Consider the following 25,557-nt stretch of genomic DNA (forward strand, 5'->3'; position numbering starts at 1 on the left):
AGATTGTTATGTCCCAAGATTGGTTTATAAAAATTTTGAGATTCTTGAGTTTCGATATCAGATCCCCAAGGTCAGAGAAACTTAAAACCGATAACTTTGCCCTGATATCAGAAGTATGAGAAAGGTTTATTTCAAATTGTTAGATTTGCTATAAACCTGGAGTTTGGATTACAGTTGATGAGCAACTGTTCTCCTGCAAAACTCGCTATCACTTTTTTGCAATTTATGGCATCCAAGCCCGACTAATATGGGCATAAATTCTGGACGGCCATGGATAAAGAATCAAAATGCATCTTCAATGTATTTCCTTATCTAGGAAGGGATGAACAGCGCCCTGAAAATGTGCGTTTGGGTGGTTTAAATTGTTGAGAAGTTAACCCGCGAGTGGTCGCTATATGAGATTTTCTCTCACATTATTTTTTATTGTGATATTACTTCACATTGATGAAAGGGAGAGGACTGTTCCCTCTTCTATCTGAGTTTATAACTGTCGCGAGTAGAGTGATTCACATTTGAAGGGTAAACACCCCCTCTCCTAGTCAGAACAAAGGTTCTTATATGCCCGTGTGTGTTGCGCGCAAGTTTCTCTCATCGCGCGACTAATGACGTTGGTGTTATTTTGAAGTGGAGCGGGGAACTTACTCCTGTTGTACGTGTTAGTATTTGTATTATGAGCACTTCTTGTTTTTGAAAATGTTATTGTGTTCAGAAACCTTGTTTTATACGTAAATATTACTAGACATATTGCATGTGTGAGATTTTATTTTTTACAACTTCGGGACGGAAGTTATTTTTATGTACATGGCATATGTTACTTTAGGTAGTAATTTGTGTCTTTAATAAACAGCTAATCATATCCGGCTCCATGGCTAAATGATTAGCGTGTTGGCCTTTGGTCACAGAAGTTCTGGGTTCGATTCCCGGCGGGGTCGGTAATTTTAACCTTAATTGGTTAATTTCACTGACACGGGGGCTGGGTGTATGTGTCGTCTTCATCATCATTTCATCCTCATCATGACGGGCAGGTTGTCTACGGGAGTCAAATCAAAAGACCTACATCTGGCTAGCCGAACTTGACCTCGGACACTCCCGGCACTAAAAGCCATACGCTATCTCTCTCTAACACACAGCTAATCATTTCATTTTTATCTAAACGATATAAGGTAGAACTTGTGTTTCATTTCAGTAGTAAATTTCACCCTTACGCCCCACAAAACTGTGAAAAATGTAATATTTATTTTACTGTGAGAGAAAGTCTCACGCGCGACCACTCACGTTACATTTCGGTTAGCAACCACTCGTGGGTTAATGGCCCCTTTCATAAACAAGGGTAGGAATGTTACTTAAGACAGTTTTTTTGCATCGCTTCGGTTAGCTGAAAAACTGAAATCCGAGGAAACCATTTTTCTTGGTACAATAAATCGGGTAAGATGGGAGGTTCTGCCGGAGGTGAAAACTTCCCAAGCACAAGTTATAAAAAGGAACAACATAACTTGCGAGTATTCATCAAGGCAAGGTCGGTAAGAATGTACATCTGCTCAGTTCACTTAATCCAGATGATCACGTGGGAAGGGACAGAAAGAAGAAACGAGACACCATAACACGTTACATCGGAGCCAAGTATGGAGTAGACATTGTGGGCCAAATGGCCAGAAAGTATATCGTCTAGCCAGCTGCATATAGATGGCCGTTACACACATTCAGTAATGTTCTTGAATCAGCAGGAATAAACGCTGGGTGTTGTACAAATAAGTTACAAATATCAAGATCTCGCGAAGAAACTTTCTTCTACAACTTGCTGAGGAATTTACTGCAGCAGGCACTCAAAGTAGAAATAAAAGGACCGATACTGTAATGTGCCCCAGACTAGTCAGCGGTTCCCAGGTGTGCACAGTTCCAACGCCACTAAAAATAGATCTGTCTTAAAATACACCCTGGATTTTGTGATGGGGAGCATGTTGTTTGAGTCATCAGTCCATCAACTGGTTTGATGCAACCTTCCATGCAAGCCTATCCTGTGCTAACCTTTTCATTTTGTACATAACTGCTGCACCTGACATCTGCTCTAATCTGCTTGTCATATTTATATCTCGGTCTACCCCTACCGTTCTTGCTGCCTACACTTCCCTCGAAAACCAACTGCACAAGACGTGGATGTCATAAGATGTGTCCTATCATTCTCACTCTTCTTCTGGTCAAATTTTGCCAAATCGTTCTCCTCTCACCAATCACCAATTTGATTCAGCATCTCTTCATTTGTGATTTGATCTATCCATCTCACCTTCAGCATTCTTCTGTAATACCACATTTCAAAAGCTTCTATTCTCTTTCTTTCTGAGCTGTTTATCACCCATGTTTCACTTCCATACAATGCCACACTCCAGACAAGAGTCTTCAAAAACATCTAATTCCTATATCAATGTTCGAAGTAAGCAAATTTCTTTTCTTAAGAATTGCCTTCTTCGCTTGTGCTGGCCTACATTTTATTTCCTCCTCCTGCCATCGTTAGTTATTTTACTACCCAAGTAACAATTTTTACCTACTTTAAGACTTCATTTCCTAATCTAATATTTCCTGCATCATCTGACTGTGTTCGACTGCACTCCATTACTTTTGTTTTGGATTTATTTTCATTTTGTACTTCCTACCCAAGACACTGTCCATACCATTCAGCAATTTTCTAGACCTTCTGCAGTCTCAGATAAATCATGAGCAAATCTCAGGGTTTTGATTTCCTCTCCTTGGATTGTGATTCCCTTCCCAAATTCCTCTTTGATTTCCTTTACTGCCTGTTCTATATAAACATTGAAAAGGAGAGGGGGGGACACTGCAACCTTGCCTTACTCTTTTCTGGATTGCTGCTGCTTTTTCAGAGCCCTCGATTCTTATCACTGCAGACTGATTTTTATACAGATTGTAGATAATTTTTCATTCTCAGTACCTGATCGTGATCAGCTTCAAAATGTCCAATAGCTTTGACCAATCAACATTATTGCTTTACATGTCCCTATGTTTCTTCTGAAGCTAAATTGATCTTCTCCCAACTCAGTTTCAACTTGTCTTTCCATTCTTCAGTAAATAATAGGTGTTATAATTTTACAGGCATGAGATACTAAACTAATGGTGTGGTAGTTTTCACACTTGTCAGCACCAGCTTTTTTTGGAATGGGTACAACAACAGTCTGCCGAAAATCGGATGGCACTTCTCTTGTCTCATATATCTTGCACACTAAATGGAATAACCTCGCCATGCTGGTTTCTCCTAAGGCAGTCAGTAATTCAGAGGGAATGTCATCAATTCCAGGTGCTTTGTTCCTATTTAGGTTTCTCAAAGCTCTGTCAAATTCTGACTGCAAAATTGCGTCTCTCATTTCATCAGCATCAACAGCCTCTTCTTGTTCCAGAACCTGATCATATATTTCTTTCCCTTGATACAACTGTTGGATATGTTCGTGCCATCTTTCTGCCTTGTCTTCTTTCCCTAGAAGTGGTTTTCCATCTGAGCTCTTAATATTCATACACCTAGTTTTCCTTTCTCCAAAGGTTTCCTTGATTTTCCTGTATGCAGCACATACCTTTCCTAGGGCCATACAACCTTCAACATCCTAGCATTTCTCCTTCAGCCATTCTTTCTTGGCAATCCTGCACTTTCTATCCACTTCATTCACCTGTATTACTTCCTGCCCTCTTACATTTTTTGCATTCTTGTACTTTTGTCGTTCATCAGTCAGGTCTAGTATCTCCTGAGTTAACCATTAATTCTTAGTTAATCTTTCCTTTCTTCAGCAGCCCTAGAGACCTCATTCTTCATGACAGTCCATTCATCCTCTGTTGTTACCTTCAGCTTCACCGAGCTTGATAGCTGCAGTCACTTAAGTGCGGCCAGTATCCAGTATTCTGGAGATAGTGGGTTCAAACCCCACTGTCGGCAGCCCTGAAGATGATTATCCATGGTTTACCATTTTCACACCAGGCAAATGCTGGGGCTGTACCCTGATAAAGGCCACGGCCATTTCCTTCCTATTCCTAGCCCTTTCCTGTCCCATCATCGCCATAAGACCTCTCTGTGTCGGTGCGACGTAAAGCAACTTGAAAAAAACCTTCAGCCTCTTTATTTAGTTCTTGTGCAACATGTTCCTTGAAACAGTCCCTCACACTCTTTTCCTTCAACTTGTTTGGATCCCATCTCCTTGCATTCCTTTCTTCAATTTTTTCAACTTCAGATGTCATTTCATGACCAATAAGTTGTGGTTAGACTCCACGTCTGCTCTTGGGAAAGTTTTGCAATCCAACGCCTTGTTTCTGAATCTCTGCCTAATCATAATGAAGTCTTTTTGATACCTTCCAGTGTCTTCAGGTCTCGTCCACATATACAGCTGTCGTTTGTGGTGTATGAACCAAGTATTACCGAGGACTAAATTATGATCTGTGCAGAATTCAACCAGCCTACTCCTTCTTTCGTTCCTTTGTCCCACTCCGAATTCTCGTACTGAATGACCTTCTCTTCCTTTGCTTACCACTGCATTCCAGCCTCCCATCACAATTCGATTCTAGTCACCTTTCACATATTGTCCTCACTATTGCAAACTAGCGAAAGTGATGAACTGTCGAATCTGTAGTTCTGAAATTTTGGTCTAGATTTTATTATTTATATAGCTTCTACCTTCTGACAAAGTCTCACATCTGCAGCTCGTTCTGTATGGCTAACATATTAAACCAATCATTAAATATAAAAATTAATCTGACATGAGTAATCACAACTTCTTTCAGCTGTCCTAATTTTTTGACAATTTGCAGATTTGTTAGTTTGCTAGAGGGGGAACAGTATATTTCTATTATATGTTTCTATTATCTATTAAATCAAATACCACTGGAGCTGATGAATCATCCACCACCATCATCATTAAAACTATTCTAGATATTATTTACTCAGTAACTGCTGACAAATTTAATTTCTGCCTCAGTTCTGGAACATATCGAAGGATATGGCAAGATGCCGTCATGAATCCAGTGCCAAAAATGTTCCCATTCTATTCTATTATAGACAAGTTAAACTATAGCTATGAATGATGTTGGCAGAAACATGACATCAAATTTGAGGAAAATCTTTATTCATATTTAAGCAAATAAATAAAATTGACCATCATTCAAAGTATGTGTGACAAAATACAAATTTAAAAGTTGTCTCAAATTTATTGAGTTCATCTTGAGATGCTGTTTACAAAGAAGAATAGCCACCATACGCCAATCCATCCACTTAACATTTACACTGAACGCTTGAAAATCTTTAACATCTTAAGGACTTGGGCCCGCACACTCACACCACACACCTGGCTTGTTTCGTTAATTCATTCCACTATAGATGAGTACATCCCTTGCTTGCACATTTGACATTGCAGTAGGGGCCCTAACGTTATATGTTATCTAATGTGCTTATGGGGGAAAATACCTAATCCAACTGTACACATAACATTTCTGAGTGGTAAAATACCTCCTGTTATTATACAACGTGCAACAAGAAAGAAAATAAATAAAACCGTGGATCGGAACCTCACACACAAAAAAATCACATGAAAAGAAACAAATTTTTACACAAATCAAAGAGCATAACAATTTCTTCAACTTCAGATATCATTTCATGACCAATAAGTTGTGGTTAGAGTCCACATCTGCTCCTGGGAAAGTTTTGCAATCCAACAGCTGGTTTCTGAATCTCTGCCTAATCATTATGAAGTCTATTTGATACTTTCCATCCCCACATAATAAGAATGTCACATTCAGTCTAATTCCACACACACACGCGCACGCGCGGCTGGGAGCTTGCATCCGGGAGATAGTAGGTTCGAATCCCACTGTCGGCAGCTCTGAAGATGGTTTTCCATGGTTTCCCATTTTGACACCAGGCACATGCTGGGGCTGTACCTTAATTAATGCAATAAACACACACACACACACACACACACACACACACACACACACACACACACACACATTGATGGAAAAGATATCAAAGCAAACAATTTACATTTTACACAGTTCACTCGCTAATCAGCGTTGGTTCCTGGAAAATCAGCCCGTGACACAAATAATGGCAGTGTGGACCTTAGAGTTCACATATAAATTCAACGTGGGTTCCTGGAAAATAATGACTTGATACAAATTCAAATAAACAGAGTGGACTTTATCTTCAAACACTTAATTCAACTTTGGTTCTTGGAAAAGAGTACATGACACAAATAGAAATCATCACTGATATTATAACATCAGGACGACACAAAAATATCGAGCTATTTAAAAATCTCTTCTGCAGCGATCTAAAACCCAAAATCCCTCCTCGGCAGATACAAATAAATAACCCTTGTGTATTACACTGCGGAATAGCACAAGAACAATGGAGATTCAATGCTCGCAAAGTACAGTGAAATCCTCATGGGATCCTAGCCTTAGCCACTCGCTGCATACAAATCTACCTGAGGCAAGTTACAAAAATTATCATAAATGCAGACCTTCACTGAGGAGCTTGTCTCCTGAACTTAACACTAAAATATAGTCCCATGTCCAAAATATTGCTAACACTCGACATCCAAATAGATGATCAAAGACCGGGCGAGTTGGCCGTGCGGTTAGGAGCGCGCGGCTGTGAGCTTGCATCCGGGAGATAGTAGGTTCGAATTCCACTGGTGGCAGCCCTGAAGATGGTTTTCCGTGGTTTCCTGTTTTCACACAGGCAAATGCTGGGGCTGTACCTTAATTAAGGCCACGGCCACTTCCTTCCCACTCCTAGTCCTTTCCTATCCCAGGGTCGCCATAAGACCTATCTGCGTCGGTGCGACGTAAAGCCACTAGCAAAAAAAAAAAAAAAAAAAAGCCACTAGCAAAAAAATAAAAATAAAAATGGAAACATCCTGATTGGAGAAAAAGGGGAATGGCAACTGGATCATGTATTTATGGACAAATCCTTCCACAGAGGAATCTACAATGTTAAAGTATTAGGAGGAGTAGATACAGTTTCAGATCATTACATAGTCAAAATCAAAATTAAGTTCACACCACTAAAAAAGAAACCAAAATGCAATAAACAAAAGAGGAATTTTGATCCACACCAATTAATTAGAAATGATAAATATAGAGAAGTCACACAAAACATAAAACCGACAGATAACTTAGAAGAACTGGTTCCAATTCTCAGGCAACAAGCTGAAAATTTAGCCCCATTGATTGAACCACATAAAAAAGACAAGCCTGGTGGATCTCAGAATGTGACAAAATTTATGAAGAAAGACATTAGGCATGGTTAAAATTTCAAACACACAAAACAAAATAAAATGCAACTAACTTCAAAAATATCAGGGAAAAATTCACACAAATTATCGGGCAAACCAAGAGACAATTGCAGAAAGATCTAATCGACTCAGTAGAAGAAAATTACCACAGGTCAGGGGGCACTACGTGTAGGGGGATTGTCCTTTTCCCTGGCCTTCCATAGATACAGTAAAGGTTAATGGTAAATAAATAATGAATGAATGAATGAACGAACAAAACCAATTCCAGAGACTTTTACAAAATGTTCGGAAGACATATACAAAAATTTGCTCCTCCCACATTAATACTGAAAAGTGAGGATTGAAAAACAACACCTAATGACAAGGAAAATGACAAAATCATGGCAAATGCATTCATTAAACTTTTGAAGTGTGAAAAACCCCATGAACTTTTACCAATTCATACAAACATGCCCATCAAGACCCCTCCTGAACTCATAAACCCCCCAAACAATCCAGGAGGTGGAAACAGCACTCGGAGAGTTGGAAAATTACAAGGCACTTGGAGAAGACCATGTTTTTGCAGAAATCTGGAAATATGCCAGTGATACAGTTCGAACGTCCTTACACACGGCCCTAACAAAAATCTGGATAACAGAAAAGTCCCTGAACTTTGGACCACAGCCATAATCCACCCACTCCACAGAAAAGGATATAGAAGCAATCCAGATAATTACAGAGGTATCTCTTTCTTAGACTGCACATACAAGATTTCTCCAGAATCCTATACAGGACGATCAAAGAGCAACTAGAGGAAGAATTAGGTGAATATCAAGGAGGCTTCAGACCTTGGAGAAGCTGTGCAGAACAAATCAGCACTTTAAAATTAGCTATAGCATATTACAAGAAACAAAACAAACCTCTTGCAGTACCCTTTGTGGACTTCAAAAAAGCATTCGACTGTATCCATAGACCTTCAGTGTTAAAAATCTTTTAAAAATTAGGACTCCATCCAAAATTAATCAGATTCATAGAACTCACCTTAACTAACACTAAATCAAGTCAAGTTCAGAGGGGAATTCTTTGAGCCATTCATCATAAATAAACAGGTTCAAGACAAGGAGATTGCTTGTCCCCACTGCTGTTCAACTGTGCCTTCAAATATATAATAAAGGAATGGTACAAGATCATCCGAATTGAAAGACTCAGAGACAAAATAAGTTTAAATTGCCTAGGATTTGCTGATGATCTTGCTCTCTTGTCCAACAATAGTCAACAAGTTATATCACTACAGGAAATAGCACAGAAAATTGGTTGTGGGATATCTTTTGAAAAGACAGTAATCATGTTAACTGACCAACCACTCATAAACAAAACTCCCATAGGAAACCAAGATATCAAAATTGTAGATAAATTTAAATATCTGGGAGAAATCATAACATACAACCTCAACAAAAAGCCAACATGTCATAACAGAATAAATAAATAATAACTACAACATAAAGGCAATAGCAACAAAATTAAAACACTACAAAACAGTCACTCAACCAGAAATAACATACGCAAGTGAAACCATCTTCAAAACAACTAACACTGCACAAATATTGAGTGTTAAAAACTTCATACTGGTCCGTATTGAAGAAAGATTTACATTCAAATTAAAGGTTAGGTTTTCCACCTTTTCAATACCATTTACAATGTGTAATTATAAAATATCACATCTTTATTATTCTATTTGGTGGGTACCGGTTTCGGCATTATATAATGCCATCATCAGCCCAATATTAAAGTAAACAAGGACCCTTAATAAAATACATATATGTACAAAGATGGCTAACAATGTTGATCACATTACATCATCTATCACTTGACCACATGATATCCCTAAAGAACACTAAAATTCGGAATTTCTTAAATTCTAGATTTAAAATAGGATTTTTTATATACAATTTGGTATATTCTTATTATCTACTAGTGTTGACTAATGATTTCCGTGTATGTGTTTACTATTGCTGCTAAGTTACGTAAGACCTTCTTTCCTTATTTACCATCTGTATAGTTAAAAGATATTCTATTGTTCTTAAACACCATATATGGTCCTTTGAGAATGTTCTTGCAAGGTCATATCCTATCTACATAATTATCACATTTTGGAATTACTGTACATTATAAACAGAAAAGAGGACCATTGTACATTTAAAGTAATAAAAGTTTAAAAATAAGTCCTTTTTGGTAAAACTCAGGTAGCCGTTGTAAATTGGTTAGATATTTAGAGCAGGTGAACAGCTTGTTCTAAGTGTTGTTGGGATGCCAATGATGCGTCTAAATTTTTTGCTTAATCATATAATAATAGAGGTTAAAATTGCAGTAATATCTTCAAAATATGTGGGTTGAGGTCGAAGGCTGACTTATTTGAAACTCGATGTTGTCATTAGTCCGATTGAACTAAGATCCTATAAGGTTACGTTTGACTAATGACAACATCGAATTTCAAATAAGTCAGCCTTCGACCTCAACCCACATATTTTGAAGATATTACTGCAATTTTAACCTCTATTATTATATGATTCAGCAAAAAATTTAGACGCATCATTGGCATCCCAATAACACTTAGAACAAGCTGTTCACCTGCTCTAAATATCTAACCAATTTACAACGGCTACCTGAGTTTTACCAAAAAGGACTTATTTTTATACTTTTATTACTTTAAATGTACAATGGTCCTCTTTTCTGTTTTATAATGTACAGTAATTCCAAAATGTGATAATTATGTAGATCGGATATGACCTTGCAAGAACATTCTCAAAGAACCATATATGGTGTTTAAGAACAATAGAATATCTTTTAACTATACAGATGGTAAATAAGGAAAGAAGGTCTTACGTAACTTAGCAGCAATAGTAAACACATACACGGAAATCATTAGTCAACACTAGTAGATAATAAGAATATACCGAATTGTATATAAAAAATCCTATTTTAAATCTAGAATTTAAGAAATTCCGAATTTTAGTGTTCTTTAGGGATATCATGTGGTCAAGTGATAGATGATGTAATGTGATCAACATTGTTAGCCATCTTTGTACGTATATGTATTTTATTAAGGGTCCTTGCTTACTTTAATATTGGGCTGATGATGGCATTATATAATGCCGAAACCGGTACCCACCAAATAGAATAATAAAGATGTGATATTTTATGATTACACATTGTAAATGGTATTGAAAAGGTGAAAAACCTAACCTTTAATTTGAATGTAAACTGCACAAATAGACAAAATACTCAAGATAAAGTGAAGAATCATTAGAACGTGCATCAACAAATCATACCAAAAGGATGGACACTGGAAAGTAGCTTGTAATGAAACAGTCTACAAGGAAATAGAACCAGTAATGAGCACAATCGAGAAGAAATACATTTCATTTTTTGGGACATCTAATCAGGACACCAGAGAACAGGATTATCAGGAGAATAATAGAAAAATTATGGAATAGTAAGTGCAACATTAAGTGGATTACAGAAGTCAAGGAAGGTATGGATGAACTACAAATTACAGTGGATGACCTAAGAAACAAAACCAACAAAAATTGGGAAACTCACAAACAAACCAGGCTGCAAACCAGAATCAACGAACAGACAATAGGAAGGGTGATTTCCGATGAAGAAATAAAGATGATCGGAGAGAATGAAGAAGTACTGGACTGACAGGAAACTGAAAAAATATTTGTATAAAGTTGGCTAGAGTGGTCCAATGAAGGCCATAAAATGTAAATAATAATAATAATAATAATTTAAACATTCTGAACTCCCAAAGCCAGAACATGAAACTTGAAATTGCAGTACAAAATAGTTAATCAACACCAGCTCTGCACTACATCATGACAACGCACTCTTGATGCCACACAATTAATCATGTACACACTTAGAAAATATACAAAGGGATGAGATAATGGTGTGGATCACAGCTCCACCAGCATTCACACTCATTCTCACTTCATGCACAATACTAGGAAAATGTGACTACATGTTCTCATGCCCTTCAAATCACCTTATATAACTAACCTTTTCTTTTAATAAATTACATCTTAATCCCCTTTTAATTTACACATTTACCCCAAGATGTGCATTGCATCTCAAAGTAAAACATGATAAACACTAATGGAAGGAAAATAATATTTATAAAATGATGCTAAACACTCAGCTAATAAAATGAAAAATAAATGGCAAACTGTGACTTCATGCATGAGTCCACATGTACTTTACAATATTCACAAATGATTGCAGAAGCTATCCTACATTTTACTGAGAAATTCAGACCATACTCCTGTGGAAAAAATGTAAACCTATCAAATTTACATGACAAAACTAACCTTTTCTCTCAGCAACTTTAGACAATAATCTCATGGTCATAACTTCATCAAAAATCTGGTACTCATCTACTTAGAAGAGCCTTCGCATTCGCCTCTTGCCAGGCTTCTCCCATCCTTTAGTGACCTCCCATGATCAATGTGTTGTCGTCAATGATGATGTTGAAATCTTCACAGGTCTCCATCCTTGGCGTAAACCACGTTCCCGCAGGTCATCTGCTTCTTGCTGTGTGGAATTTTATTATGACACACCGTTCATTCACTTGTTAGAAAATGGAACAGGGAATTTTACCAGTTGTGCTACTAACATTGGCCTGTGGCCACCCTTGACCCAGAAACCAGTTTATATTCACAATCGGGCTACTATCTTACTGTGTAATTGACATTGCAATTCCATGCTTGCTTTCCCTCTCACCTTGACTGAACTCGTGTTGTTGAGTCATCAGTCCATAGACTGGTTTGATGCAGCCCTCCATGCAAGCCTATCCTGCGCTAACCTTTTCATTTCTGCTTAACTGCTGCATCATACACCTGCCCTAATCTGCTTGTCATATTCATACCTTGGCCTACCCCTACCGTTCTTACCACCTACACTTCCTTCAAAAACCAACTGCACAAGTCCTGGATGTCTTAAATTGTGTCCTATCATTCTATCTCTTCTGCCCACCAAATTTAACCAAATCGATCTCTCACCAATTCGATTCAGTATGTCTTCATTCGTGATTTGATCTATCCATCTCACCTTCATCATTCTTCTGTAGCATTTCAAAAGCTTCTATTCTTTTTCTTTCTGAGCTAGTTATCGTCCATGTTTCACTTCCATACAATGCCATACTCCAGACGAAAGTCTTCAAAAACGTTTTTCTAATCCCTATGTCAAAGTTCGAAGTGAGCAAATGTCGTCCTCACTTCTGCCATCGTTACTTATTTTACCACCCGAGTAAAAATATTCATCTACTTCCTTTAAGACTTTATTTCCTAATTTAATATTTCCTGCATCACCTAACTTCGTTTGACAGCACCCCATTACAAGTGATAAATTATGATTATATCACAGTCATAAAGACTGTAAAGTATTCAGTAGGTGGTTTTCAATAAATTAATTGTAAAAATTGAATATAATGCACTGCATTACTTTTGCTTTGGACGTATTTATTTTCATCTTGTACTCCTTGCAGTCTCAGATAAAATAACATCATCAGCAAATCTCAGGGTTTTGATTTCCTCTCCTTGGATTGTGATTCCCTTCCCAAATTCCTCTTTGATTTCCTTTACTGCCTGTTCTATATAAACATTGAAACGTAGGTGGGGGGGGGGGGGACGGACAAACTGCAACCTTGCCTCACTCATTTCTGGATTGCTGCTTCTATTTCAAAGCCCTCGATTCTTTTCACTGCAGACTGATTTTTATGCAGATTGTAGGTAATTCTTTGTTCTGGGTATCTGATCCCGATCCCCTTCAGAATCTCAAATAGCTTGGTCCAATCAACATTATCGAATGTCTTTTCCAAGATCTATGTTTGTTTAATTTAATATTTTATTATAAAATGTAGTTAGTGTGTTCATAAACCTGTATTGTATTATACAGAGATGCTACATAAAGGGCCTTTTCAGCCTCAGTGGCATGTAAATCATCATCATCAATAAATTCAATTCAATTCAACGCCGTGTCTGTGAGCTTGTCGTCCTTAATTCGATCCTCTAAGATCATAGATGTGGATTCCCATAGATCAGACGAAAAGTCAGGATTGCTTCATGTATTAATCCATTTCTTCTGGAGCTAAATTGATCTTCTCCCAATTCAGTTTCAACTTGTCTTTCCATTCTTCTGTAAATAATGTGTGTTAAAATTTTGCAGGCATGAGATACTAAACTAATGGTGCAGTAGTTTCCACACTTGTCAGCACTAGCTTTCTTGCGAATAGGTATAACAACATTCTGCCGAAAATCAGATGGCACTTCTCGTCTCATACATCTCACACACTAATTGGAATAACCTCGCCACGCTGGTTTCTCCTTAGGCAGTCAGTAATTCAGAGGGAATGTCATCAATTACAGGTGCCTTGTTCCTATTTAGGTCTCTCAAAGCTCTGTCAAATTCTGACCTCAAAATTGGGTCCCCCATTTCATCGGCATTAACAGCCTGTCCTTGTTCCAGAACCATATCATCTACATCTCTACCCTGATACACCTGTTGGATATGTACCTGCCATCTTCCTGCCTTTTCTTCTTTCCCTAGAAGTGGCTTTCCATCTGAGCTCTTAATATTCATACACCTAGTTTTTCTTTCTCCAAAGGTTTCCTTGATTTTCCTGTATGCAGCATCTACCTTTCCTAGGACCATACACCTTCAACATCCTTGCTCTTCTCCTTTAGCCATTCTTCCTTAGCTCTCCTGAACTTTCTATCCACTTCATTCTTTAATCGCCTGTATTCCTTTTTTTCTTTGCATTTTTTGCATTCTTGTACTTTCGTCGTTCATCAGTCAGGTCTAGTATCTCCTGAGTTATCCATTGATTCTTAGGTGATCTTTCCTTTCTTCCTATCATTTCTTCAGCAGCCCTAGAGACCTCATTCTTCATGACTGTTCATTCTTCCTTTATTGTGTTTAATTTAGTCCCTCTACAACATGTTCCTTGAAACAGTCCCTCGCACTCTTTTCTTTCAACCAGTGTTATGTTACCCAAAATATTCTGACAAACTTCATTTATAATTCTGAATTTACTTTGTATGTCTTTGCCTTGTTTGTATTCCATGAAATCAATTATGTATTTCACACAGCTAGCTAACTTGTAACTGGCATGCTACTTTCTTATTGTATATGTCCACTGTTATGAATGTTTATCCCACATAGCTTTTTCAGTCTCTAGGCATAGAACTTGCTACAAATCTAGCTTTGTAGCACTCATTCGCACTCAATGGATCCAGCTCTATGTGCTTAAATTGTTCATTTAGGCCTATCACGTACAAAAATGTACACAGTTCAGCACTTCCCATTTTAAAAAATAATTTACTAAATCTGTGTTGGATGATAACTGTCCTAGAGCACACGACGTAACTGAAAATACCTTCTCTTCATGAACACAAGACAAATAGGCAATTTCACTCCAAACATAAGACCTTCACTTTTCAAAACTCCAGCCAAATAGATCTTACCTTTTCAACAGCTCCAGGTGAATAGATGCTCCTCCAGCCAGTCTCTTCACAAGATAAAAATGATGCTATCATTTCATTGGGCTATATCATCATTTCCCTTTATCCAGCTGTAACCGGATATGGGAAAATATGGTTCCTCTCCAATTTCTTCGGTCTTTCCACCACTCCTCCTTCAACACTGTGTCCCAGTCCAGCTTTCTTTTGATAATACTGCGTTGGATTGTGTACTTTCATCTCGATCGTGGTCGTCCATGGCCTCTCCTTCCTTGCAGTTGCATTTCCGTCACCTTTTTTGGCATTCTTTCATCACTCATTCGTTTTATGTTCTCTATTCTATCATTCATTTTTTCCACTCCAATTTCTTCCCGGATGTTCTCATTCCTTATTTTGTCTCTTCTACTCTTCTGTATCATACTCCTCAAGAACTTCATTTTGGCTACCTGTATTAGACTCTCATCCTTCATTGTTATTGTCCAAGTTTCTGCTCCGTAAGTTGTTATGGGTACATAATACATCTTGTACATAGTTTCCTTTGCTTCCATTGGCACATCTTTGTCCCATAACATGTTTCTTACACTATTATAGAAACAGCTTCCAGCTTGAATCGTCTTACTGATCTCAGCATCCAGTCGAGCATTCTCCATTAATTTACTCCGCACAGGTATTTCAACGTCTCCACTACTTCCAGGGGCTTGTCTCCGAGTCTAATCTGATCTTTCCCTTCTTTCTCCCCTCTAGTCAAAACAAGAGTTTTACTCTTTTCTACACTTATTTTCAATCCACATTCTTCGATCTTCTCATTCACCACATCCAACTGTTCTTGAACCTTCATGTTCTCTTCTCCCCAAATCACAATATCATCTTCAAATAACATGATGTTCATTTCTCTTCCTCCATATGTTGCTGTTGCTGTTTTCATGATGTCATCCATTACTATTGTAAACAGGATTGGCAATGGAACACTTCCCTGTCTCACGAGGGAACGGTACAAAGTCGGACGGCGAATTTCGATTCGATTTTTACATATTCGTGAAGGTCCTTTCTAAGCAGAAACAGGTAGTGGAAGTCTAATTTTTCGCTGGTCTTTTTTAAGGGGGCATTTGGGGGCTCAAAGTTGGCGGTGCGCGCCCTGAATTGTACAGTACATGCTGGAACACATCAGCGCTCACGGCCAGCGGCTGCCCTGCCTCGCCTTCTCTCCACTCCTTCGGTTCTCCTCTGTCCCCCACCACATATGGCTGCCAACAGTTGTGTATATGAGACGGCGAGTCCTATTCTATTCGGTCAAGTTCTCCACGACTGATGGCTATTCCACATACAGGAGATCGCATTGGTACTTTGTTATGGCCGCTTGCAACATTATTGCAGCTCTTATTAATGCCTTCGGTGTTAATATTCAGGAAGCTACAGAACTTTCTGATGAAGAGAAAATCATGTATATACAAATAAAGACAATGTTTGATGCAATTTTGGACGGAAAATGCGAATTTATTTAGGAGGAAGAAGCCGTTTTCTTTGATTCAGAAGACGAAGATGGCGTTCAGGATGGGACAACAACATCGAAAAAACGCAAACACGGAGATGAGTTTAACGAAGATAACAAGTCTTGTGATGGCCGAGGAAGACCCTATAAGTCAGTGGAAGATTATGATTCCGAATCATTGTTGGACATGTATCAAAAAAATAAAGCAACAAGGACCTATGTACGCTGTACGGAAGTATAAGAAGACTCGGAGACAAATTTATGGAATCGTCAACCATGTTGAACACAATGGAGAAATTAGGAAATGTGCGATGATTCGAGCTTATGTGAAAGAAGAGTCCACCAAGGCAAGGATGCGTTATTTATTTGTCACAAAATCGGACATTGAGTGTTGGATTGGTGAGGGTAGAGAGTTGTATTGCCCCAAACACTCTCTCCAAAGCGAGTCATACTTGACAAACCTTAAAAGGCGTTTGAAATTTCGGTTCCGAAATGTAACCAAACTAGTCAGAACAATGTTTAAAACAGACGAAGAAGTACGACACGAAGTGGCTAAAAAGTTTGTAACATTCGTTAATGAAGTGCAAGAAAAGAAAGAGATCCTGGATGCCAATATCTGGAATTCGGACCAGTCCCGATTTGAGTACGAAATGGCAACACAGAGAAGTTATGATTTTCGTGGTGTGAAAGACGTTCTTGCTATGCTTGTTTGCCGAAATAGTTTTACACACTCCCACAGAGTGCAATATCACATTTCTAAAGCCGGAGAAATGGGACATTTGTTCTTGATCGTTTTCCAAGAAATTAATGGAAAGTTGGACCTAGAGTACAAGAAAGTATCAAAGCCTACATGGATGCCTTTAAATATGTCGTAATTGATTATTCATCTTCCGGGAAAATGGGGAAAGGGCATGTACGTGACTGGTTTCAAAACGTTTTCCATCCGCAATTACAGGAAGACGGAAGAAATCTTCTTCTCATATATTCATTCAGTGGCCAGGGCAAAAATGCACAACTTGAATCCCTGACGAACAAACATGTACAAATTGAATACATACCGAAAGGAACTACCGTACGTATCTTTGCCAGCTGTGTGATCTTGGATTCTTCCGGCAACTAAAATGTTTAGTCCGTCGAATGGACAACATTTGCTGGGTAAGGAATTTACACGGCCATTCAAAATTAAAACCCAAAAACAGACCTTTCATTTTTTTCTAGTTGCTTTACGTCGCACCGACACAGATAGGTCTTATGGCGACGATGGAACAGGGAAGGGCTAGGAGTTGGAAGGAAGCGGCCGTGGCCTTAATTAAGGTACAGCCCCAGCATTTGCCTAGTGTGAAAATGGGAAACCACGGAAAACCATTTTCAGGGCTGTCGACAGTGGGGTTCGAACCTACTATCTCCCAAATACTGGATACTGGCTGCACTCAAGCGACTGCTGCTATCGAGCTCGGTAGACCTTTCATTATAACTTGTCAAATACTAGCGCATAACCAATTACAAGCTGATTGTTTTGTACCAATGCTGAAATATGCTTCTAAAGCAGGTGGTTATTCCATTAATGACAATATACCACAATTTCATACTGTCTTGCAAATGAATTTTCATAATTTGACTGATACAATGTGTGCTGGAAATGATTGTACCAATTTTTCGTTTATAAGGTGCGCATATTGTTGTCTTGTGTTTTGTTATTCACATTTTGTGTTAGATTTTTACTATCGTGCCATGAACAATTGACCAATGCCAGACTGTGTTAGAATAAAGTCATTTCTTGAACACTTTGAATGTCATGATGATGCAGATGATATTTGATTATGTATTATTTGTATGTTAAGTAGTGATTTGTAAATAATTTTTGTTTATTTATTCCATAATGAATTCTTCGTAAATAAAATGTCCCAACTAACGTCAGTCTTCACCCACAAACACCTGTACACAACTGTAGGCAGCCCTATGTGGTGGGGGAGAGAGGAGAACCGAAGGAGTGAAGAGGGAAGGCGAGGCAAAACAGCCGCTGGTTGTGAGCGCTGACGTGTGCCGGCATGTACTGTACAATTCATTGTGTGCACCACCAACTTTGAGCTCCCAAATGGCCCCTTAAAAATGACCAGCGAAAAATTAGACTTCCATTACCTGTTTCAGCTTAAAAAGACCTATACGAATATGTAAAAATCAAATTGAAATTCGCCGTCTGACTTCGTACCGTTCCCTCGTCAGCCCACTAGTTATTTTGAACCAACTTGTACTGCCAACTCCTGTTTACACGCAACTACAACATTCCTTGTACATTGCCATGATCATTTTTATGAATCCCTGTCCAATTCCTTTTTGCACCAGACTGTCCCAGACTTTAGTCCTGGGGACACTGTCATATGCCTTTTCAGTGTCAATGAATGTCTCCACCATATCATTCTCATACTGCCATTGCTTTTCCATTAGTTGTCTCATCATGAAAATGGGCTCTGTTGTTAACTTTCCACTTCTGAAACCAAACTGATATTTCTGTATTAGATTTTCAACCCTCAACCTTGTCCTACTTTCCAGTATCCTCTCCATTATCTTAGCACCATGGGATATCAGAGCAATTCCCCTGCTGTGGGAAATTTGGGGTTGAAAATGATAATCCACAGCCTGTTTCCAGTCATTCGATCGGGTCAGGAAAGGAATGAATGAAGCCCCCATCTAGCGGCGAGGCTAGGAATTGTACTGGCTGCCGAAGCCTGTCCCAATTTTCTCTGACAGCTTATGTGATGAGAAGGAGAAGGACTGACTGTATCACTCATTGTTTGTGCTTAATAAAAGTAAATAACAATGCAATGCAATGAAAAGTCTACACCACAATTTTCATTCCTTGAGTTATAATGGTTAAAAGCACAAATTAAAATACACAGCACTATATACACCAAATAAATATTACTGCAAGACCTGCATGATACTGAGAATGAGTGTTATAACTAGCTTTTTTAAGCAAAATACTGGGATTAAAAAAATAAAAAAATGCTGAACTTTCAAACAGATACCATTATACAAGAAAGATTAAATCTAAGACAACAAATATCCATTAAAGTGCTTAATCAATTTATGAGGGTTGAAGGGCTGAAAACAAAGAACAACCTCTATTAAGGGATTTATTGCCCCGTGCTATTAAGTACATAGTAGCTATCGCAGGGCAGCGACCGACCAGCGGACTGGCTCATACGCCTTTGCTATTCTCGAGATTGAGCTGCAGAATGTAAGGTCGAACAGCATGCTGTATTCAAATAGAGGTTTTGTTCATAACCAAGGCATATCGACCATTCACACTTGACAGCCATATGTTGCAAGAAAAAAAAGAAAGAAAAAACAAAACATACTTCGGCGCATATGTGTCTTCTATTCTGAGCAAGTCAATTGAGGTTTGATGAATAGCATAATCTCATGTTTGCAAGTGAAACATGGATATAACTTATGCCAGGTACACAACGACAAAGTGTGTGGGGACGTAAAGGACGTGGTGGAAAGTACCAGCATGCACAAGAGGTATATGTTTTGGTCTAGGTTATGCTTGGCTGTCATACACCTTTGATACCAATTTGAGGAACGTTAACTGCTCAGCAGTATAGCAATGAAATTCTTTGACCATTTGTACAACCCTTTGTGTTGAATATGGTGCTGAATTCATTTTCGTTGATAACAATCCTTGTCCTCGTCAAGGTACATCAGTGAGGAAATTTGTGAGAGAGGCAGGTATCAACCATATGAATTGGCCAGCAAATTCACCAGATATGAACTGCATTGAGCATGAACAGGACAGGTTGTAAACAGCTGTTTTTGCTTGTCCATAACCCCACACACTCGCCGGGCTGAGTGACTCAGACGGTTGAGGCACTGGCCTTCTGTCCCCAACTTGGCAGGTTCGATCCTGGCTCAGTCCGGTGGTGTTTGAAGGTGCTCAAATACGTCAGCCTCGCGTTGGTAGATTTACTGACACGTAAAAGAAATCCTGGGGGACAAAATTCTGGCACCTCGGCGTCTCCGAAAACCGTAGAAGTAGTTAGTGGAATGTAAAGCAAATATCATCATCATCATAAGCCCACAGATACTCTCAGACCTCATTAGAGTTGCTCAGATGGAATGGGACTTTCTTCATCAAGATGACATCTTCGTACCAATCGCAAGAGCATGCCACAGTGTATCAAGAGACATGAACTATGCCAGAGGAGGCAGTGTGCTGTACTAAGGCAGAGTGAAGAAGGGACAACTTTCACTTTTAAAAAATACACACATATATATCTTGTAACCTTTTAATTATTATTTTTTTTATTAATACGACTTCCCCCATGCGGAGGCTGCCACAAGGACAAAGTATGTTGACTACAATTTGTTGATTGTTTATTTGTTTATTTTATTTACTGTTTATTTGTGTTTAGATATTGAAAGAAAAAACATTTGAGTTTGTAAAAGATTACATTTCCAGGTTGTGTGTGTCTGTGGTATGATGAACAACATTCTGGTAACTTTATTAGTGCATTTCTTCCGTGATATTCCCCCAAAAAAAAATTGCAGGGCATGTATACCCGCATACCTTTTTTTCCACCCAAGCAGTGATAATTTCTGCCATATTTGCCAGGAAACAGGATACTGCTGATGAACACAATATTCAATTTATTCTGCAATATACTTACAAGAGTAATATTTATGAAAAATTGTGTGAAACATAATTTCTGTTTGCATCAACCACACCAGATAACAGATACTGTTTTGTACCTTTGGCAGTGTCATTTTAAATCTTTGAAACAATAATCATTGGTGTTTTGGGAATGCCTTCTCTTCTTGTTGCCAACCCAGTCGACACACATCTGCACTTCTTTATTTCTGTACTTGTGTAATACACACAGAAATTATGTTTCATACAAATTTTTGTAACATTACCGCAGTGAGTATATTGCAGAATTAACTGAATATTGAATGTGTTTACCTGGACTGGACTATTTAATTTACAAGAAAGATTTTCTGCCTGCTTTCCTACTGCAATATCACAGCAGTATCGTATTTCCTGGCAAATACGGTGGAAATTATCAATGCTTAGGTGGAAAAAGTGATACATAAGTATGTATATATTGGCATTATAAATAAATTTTAAAATATAAATTCAACATTTTTTGTTTGCCCATCCTGTTTGCTTGTAAGATGGTACTAAAAGCCTTTGCACTCAATAGTATTCTTAAATTTGTTTGCTGTCATTTCACTATGATCATAAATCAGTAAATGTGGTATCTAGCCAGAACTAATTTCCCAGTATCCAAGTATTATTCATTCCTTGAACAGCAATGTGTTTTATTCCTGGTATTTCATTCAGCATAAGGTTACTGTCATATCTAAGCATCCTGTCAACACTTTCCGTGTTGAGTTTTCTAGACTGTAAAAAGCTTATTCTTACAACATTAATTTGGCAGTGTTATTCTGTAAATGCTTCACTCATCTTCTCAAATTATTGATGAATATGCTTGCAACACTGTATATTCACTTAATTGTACAGTTATTATTATTATTATTATTATTATTATTATTATTATTATATATAATTCGCTGGGGCCATCAAGGACCACGTTAAGTCTTGTTGCATTTGACACTGAACTTGGCCTTCTTTAGAGCCCAAATTTCCCTCATTCTTTGTGAGTGGGCCTGCTTACGTTCCTCTGTCCAAGGGGCACCGTGTCTTCTCTTCGGTTGCTCGTCTCGGTTTAGCCCGTTCGTCAATATTTTCTTGCAGAAGAGATCTCTGTTAAAGGCGTCTTCAGCTGAGATATGTAGCATTTGCAGGTCTTCTTTGGTATTTCTAAACCAGGGAATTGTGGTTTGAATCAAAAAAGTGAAAGATTTCTTTAGTTAACTTTCTTCTGTCCATTCTTTTCAGATGACCGTAAAATCGGGCCCGTCTTTTTCTGATTGTGTCGGTAATTTTCTCTGTTTTGCTGTAGACTTCCTCGTTGGATCTCTTTTGATGGATTCCATTTCTGTACTTTGATCCCAAGATTCCTCTCACAATTTTCCGTTCTCTTTTCTCCAGTTCTTCAAGGAGTCCTTTGTTGGCATTTAGAGACAGGGTTTCGGCTGCATATAGAACTACTGGCTTCAGAACTGTTTCATAGTGACGTATCTTGGTGTTTTGGGAAAGGCATTTTTTGTTGTAGATTGTGCGGGATGTTTGGTAGGCTATTTCCAGTTTGCGTACTCGCTCCTGAAGTGCTTCTTTGTCCAGTCCATTTTTCATGATCATCTCACCCAGGTATTTGAATTTGTCTACTCGGGTGATGTCCCCGTATTTTGTATGGAGTTTTGGTGGAGCCTCTTTGATGTTAGTCATTACTTTTGTTTTCTCAAACGATATCTGCAAACCAGTTTGTTCGGCAATATCCTTTAAAATTTCAACTTGAGCTCTAGCGGTTTCTATGTCAGTTGAGAGAACAGCTATATCATCGGCAAATGCTAAGCAGTCTGTTGCGATCCCCTTGGATTTGGTTCCTATTCTCAATGGACTGTAGTTGGTTTCCTGTAATCTCACCCGCCAGGTTCTGATGATCTTTTCAAGAACACAGTTGAAGAGTATTGGGGATAGCCCATCACCTTGTCGGACTCCTGTTTTGATGTCAAAGGAATGCGAGAGACATCCGTGGAACTTCACCTTGGATTTTGTATCGGTCAGGGTGGCTCTAATTAATGCCAGCAGTTTCAAATCAACTCCAAATTCATTTAAGATGTTTAGCAGGACTTCCCGGTCAATGGAGTCGTACGCTTTCTTAAAGTCCACAAAGACAGACACATACTGCTTGGACCTTAAGTGTACAATATCTGATGATCGTTTTGAGATTTTGGATCTGTTCAGCTGTTGAGCGACCTTTTCTGAACCCTCCTTGGTATTCACCTATTTGATGTTCGACTTGTGCTTCCAAACGCTCCAGGATGGCAAGTGATAGAATTTTGTAAGTCACGGGTAGCAAAGATATTCCTCTGTAGTTGTTGATGTTCTTCATGCTGCCTTTTTTGTGTAATGGATGGATCAAAGCTATTTTCCAATCTTCGGGTAGGGTCTCCTTGTTCCAAATTTTTTCTATTTGCTTTTGCAAGATATCAAGTGATTCTTCTGGGGCATATTTCCATAGTTCTGCTACTATTGAGTCTTCCCCCGGCGCTTTGTTATTTTTGAGACGGTCAATGTGGCGCTTGATTTCATCTCTGTCGGGTGGTCTGGAATCTGGGTACCTGAGTAAGGGTTCCTTGGTCTCAATGGCGCTTTGCGGTTTAGAGCAATTAAGTAAATTCTGGAAATAATCTGCCAGAATGCTGCAATTTTCTTCGTTTGACGTTGCCAGTGTGCCGTCCGTTCGCTCAAAGCATAGAGATGGTGGTTTATAGCCAGTGAGTTTGCGTTTGAAGGCTCTGTAGTACTCTCTGCTTTCATTCTTCCTAAAGTTTTGTGCTATCTTTTCAATGAGAGATTTTTCTTTTTTACGTTTCTCAGTTCTGAACACCCTAGCTGCTTGGGCACGTTGGGTTTTGTAGGTTTCCCAATCATTTTCTGATTTCGTAGAGTAGTACTGTTTCCATGCATTGAGTCTTTCTTGGAGGACTGATTCGCAGGTACTATTCCACCAGGTATGCTTTTTGCTTCTCTTGATTTCTGCAACGTCTTTGGCGGCCTCAACAAGGAGACTTTTGGCGTTGTTAAAGTCACAGTCTAGCCTTCTCCTGGAACTCCTCGACCCTTTGCCGAAGTTGATCATTGTCGAAGCGTGTGATCTGTTTGGTTGTCTTCCTTGTGTTTGCGGGAATTGGTTTGAATTTGATAAGAGACATGTAATGATCTGAGGCCACATTGATGCCTTTCTTTACCTTGACATTCATAATCTCAGGGCTGTTTCTCCTGGAGATCGCAACATGATCAATTTGGAACTCTCCGAGAGCTTGGACGGGAGAACGCCAAGTCATTTACTTTCTGGGTAGATGGCGAAAGTGGGTCGACATGACCTGCAGGTTGTGATTTTCGCAGATGGTCACCAGTCTTTTGCCGTTGGGATTGGTTCTTTTGTGAGCAGGGTAATTTCCTATAACTTTCTTGTACTTCTGCTCACGACCTAGTTGGGCATTGAAGTCACCCAAAAGAAGCTTGACATGGTGTTTGGGGATTTTGTTCAATTTTTCATCCAGTAGGTCCCAGAAATTATCAACTTCGTCTGGATCAGACTTGTTCTTATCGTTTGTAGGAGCATGTGCGTTAACTAGGGCGTAGGTTTTGTTCGCGCATTTAATTGTGAGTATAGACAATCTGTCATTCACAGGTTCGAAATTTGCAACCGATTTAAGGATCTTGGTTCTAACAGCAAACGCGGTTCCAAGCATTACAGCTCCATTGAGGATTCCTCTTTGCGCTTTGCTCTTGAAAAATCGGTAGCCTTCGGATTCAAAAATCTCTTCATCTGGGTACCTTGTTTCCTGTAGGGCCACTGTGGATATCTGATTTTCGTGAAGAGCTTTGGTGAGGGTTTTCAGCTTGCCAGTTTGTGTAAGTGAATTTATGTTGAAAGTTGCTAGAAATGTTTTAGATTTTGGCCTGAGTTTTTGACTCTTCGGGGTACACCGAGACGCTCCGACTCGTCTCTTGCATGATGTCGAGTCTCCCCCAGAATCCGAACGAGACTCGTGCGCCATGGCGTTCACGACGAGGGATTTATCTGAAGATTTACCCCCTGGGGTATGTTTCTTGAAATGTTGTGCCATCATGCTTTTTGACTTGACTTTGCTTTGGACAGGTACCCATCCTTTTACAACTAGGGTTGTTAGCCCTAGAGGTTGCCTCAAGATGTTTTCTGGCTTCTGGTCATTTACCAGTCTTCGCCGTAACCCTGGCAAGGGACCAGTTTTTTTTTTTCACGGTGGTATTTTATTTCCCTACTACCCTCTGACTCTGCTGGCGGCAGAGCCAGCGAGCTTCCCCAATTCCAATGGGACGCGCCCGATGGAGGTAACTGGTAAATCCCCACACGGGATTATTATTTATTATTATTATTATTATTATTATTATTATTATTATTATTATTATTATTATTATTATTATTATTATTCGTAGTGGCGAAGTTAGGACTCATGGTCCTCTCTTACTCTTAACCACAATAAATGCTAGATATGAGAATCTACTCTTTAAAGTAAATTATATGTCTGCATTCCGATGGCAATTTATTGTCTGTCTCTGTCTTTACACGATTAAAGCCAAATGTGTCAGTCACTCAAGGTTGTAATGCGAGGT

The 25,557-nt window shown here is 38.8% G+C and overlaps 1 protein-coding gene across 2 annotated transcripts in view; it reads left to right on the forward strand.

The window, feature by feature from the left end:
- Nucleotides 1–25,557, forward strand: part of rush (rush hour) — a 321,395-nt gene that overhangs the window by 264,783 nt on the left and 31,055 nt on the right. The window lies entirely within an intron of this gene.

Source organism: Anabrus simplex, chromosome 2 (assembly GCF_040414725.1).
Source record: "Anabrus simplex isolate iqAnaSimp1 chromosome 2, ASM4041472v1, whole genome shotgun sequence".
Taxonomy (NCBI): Eukaryota; Metazoa; Arthropoda; class Insecta; order Orthoptera; family Tettigoniidae; genus Anabrus; species Anabrus simplex.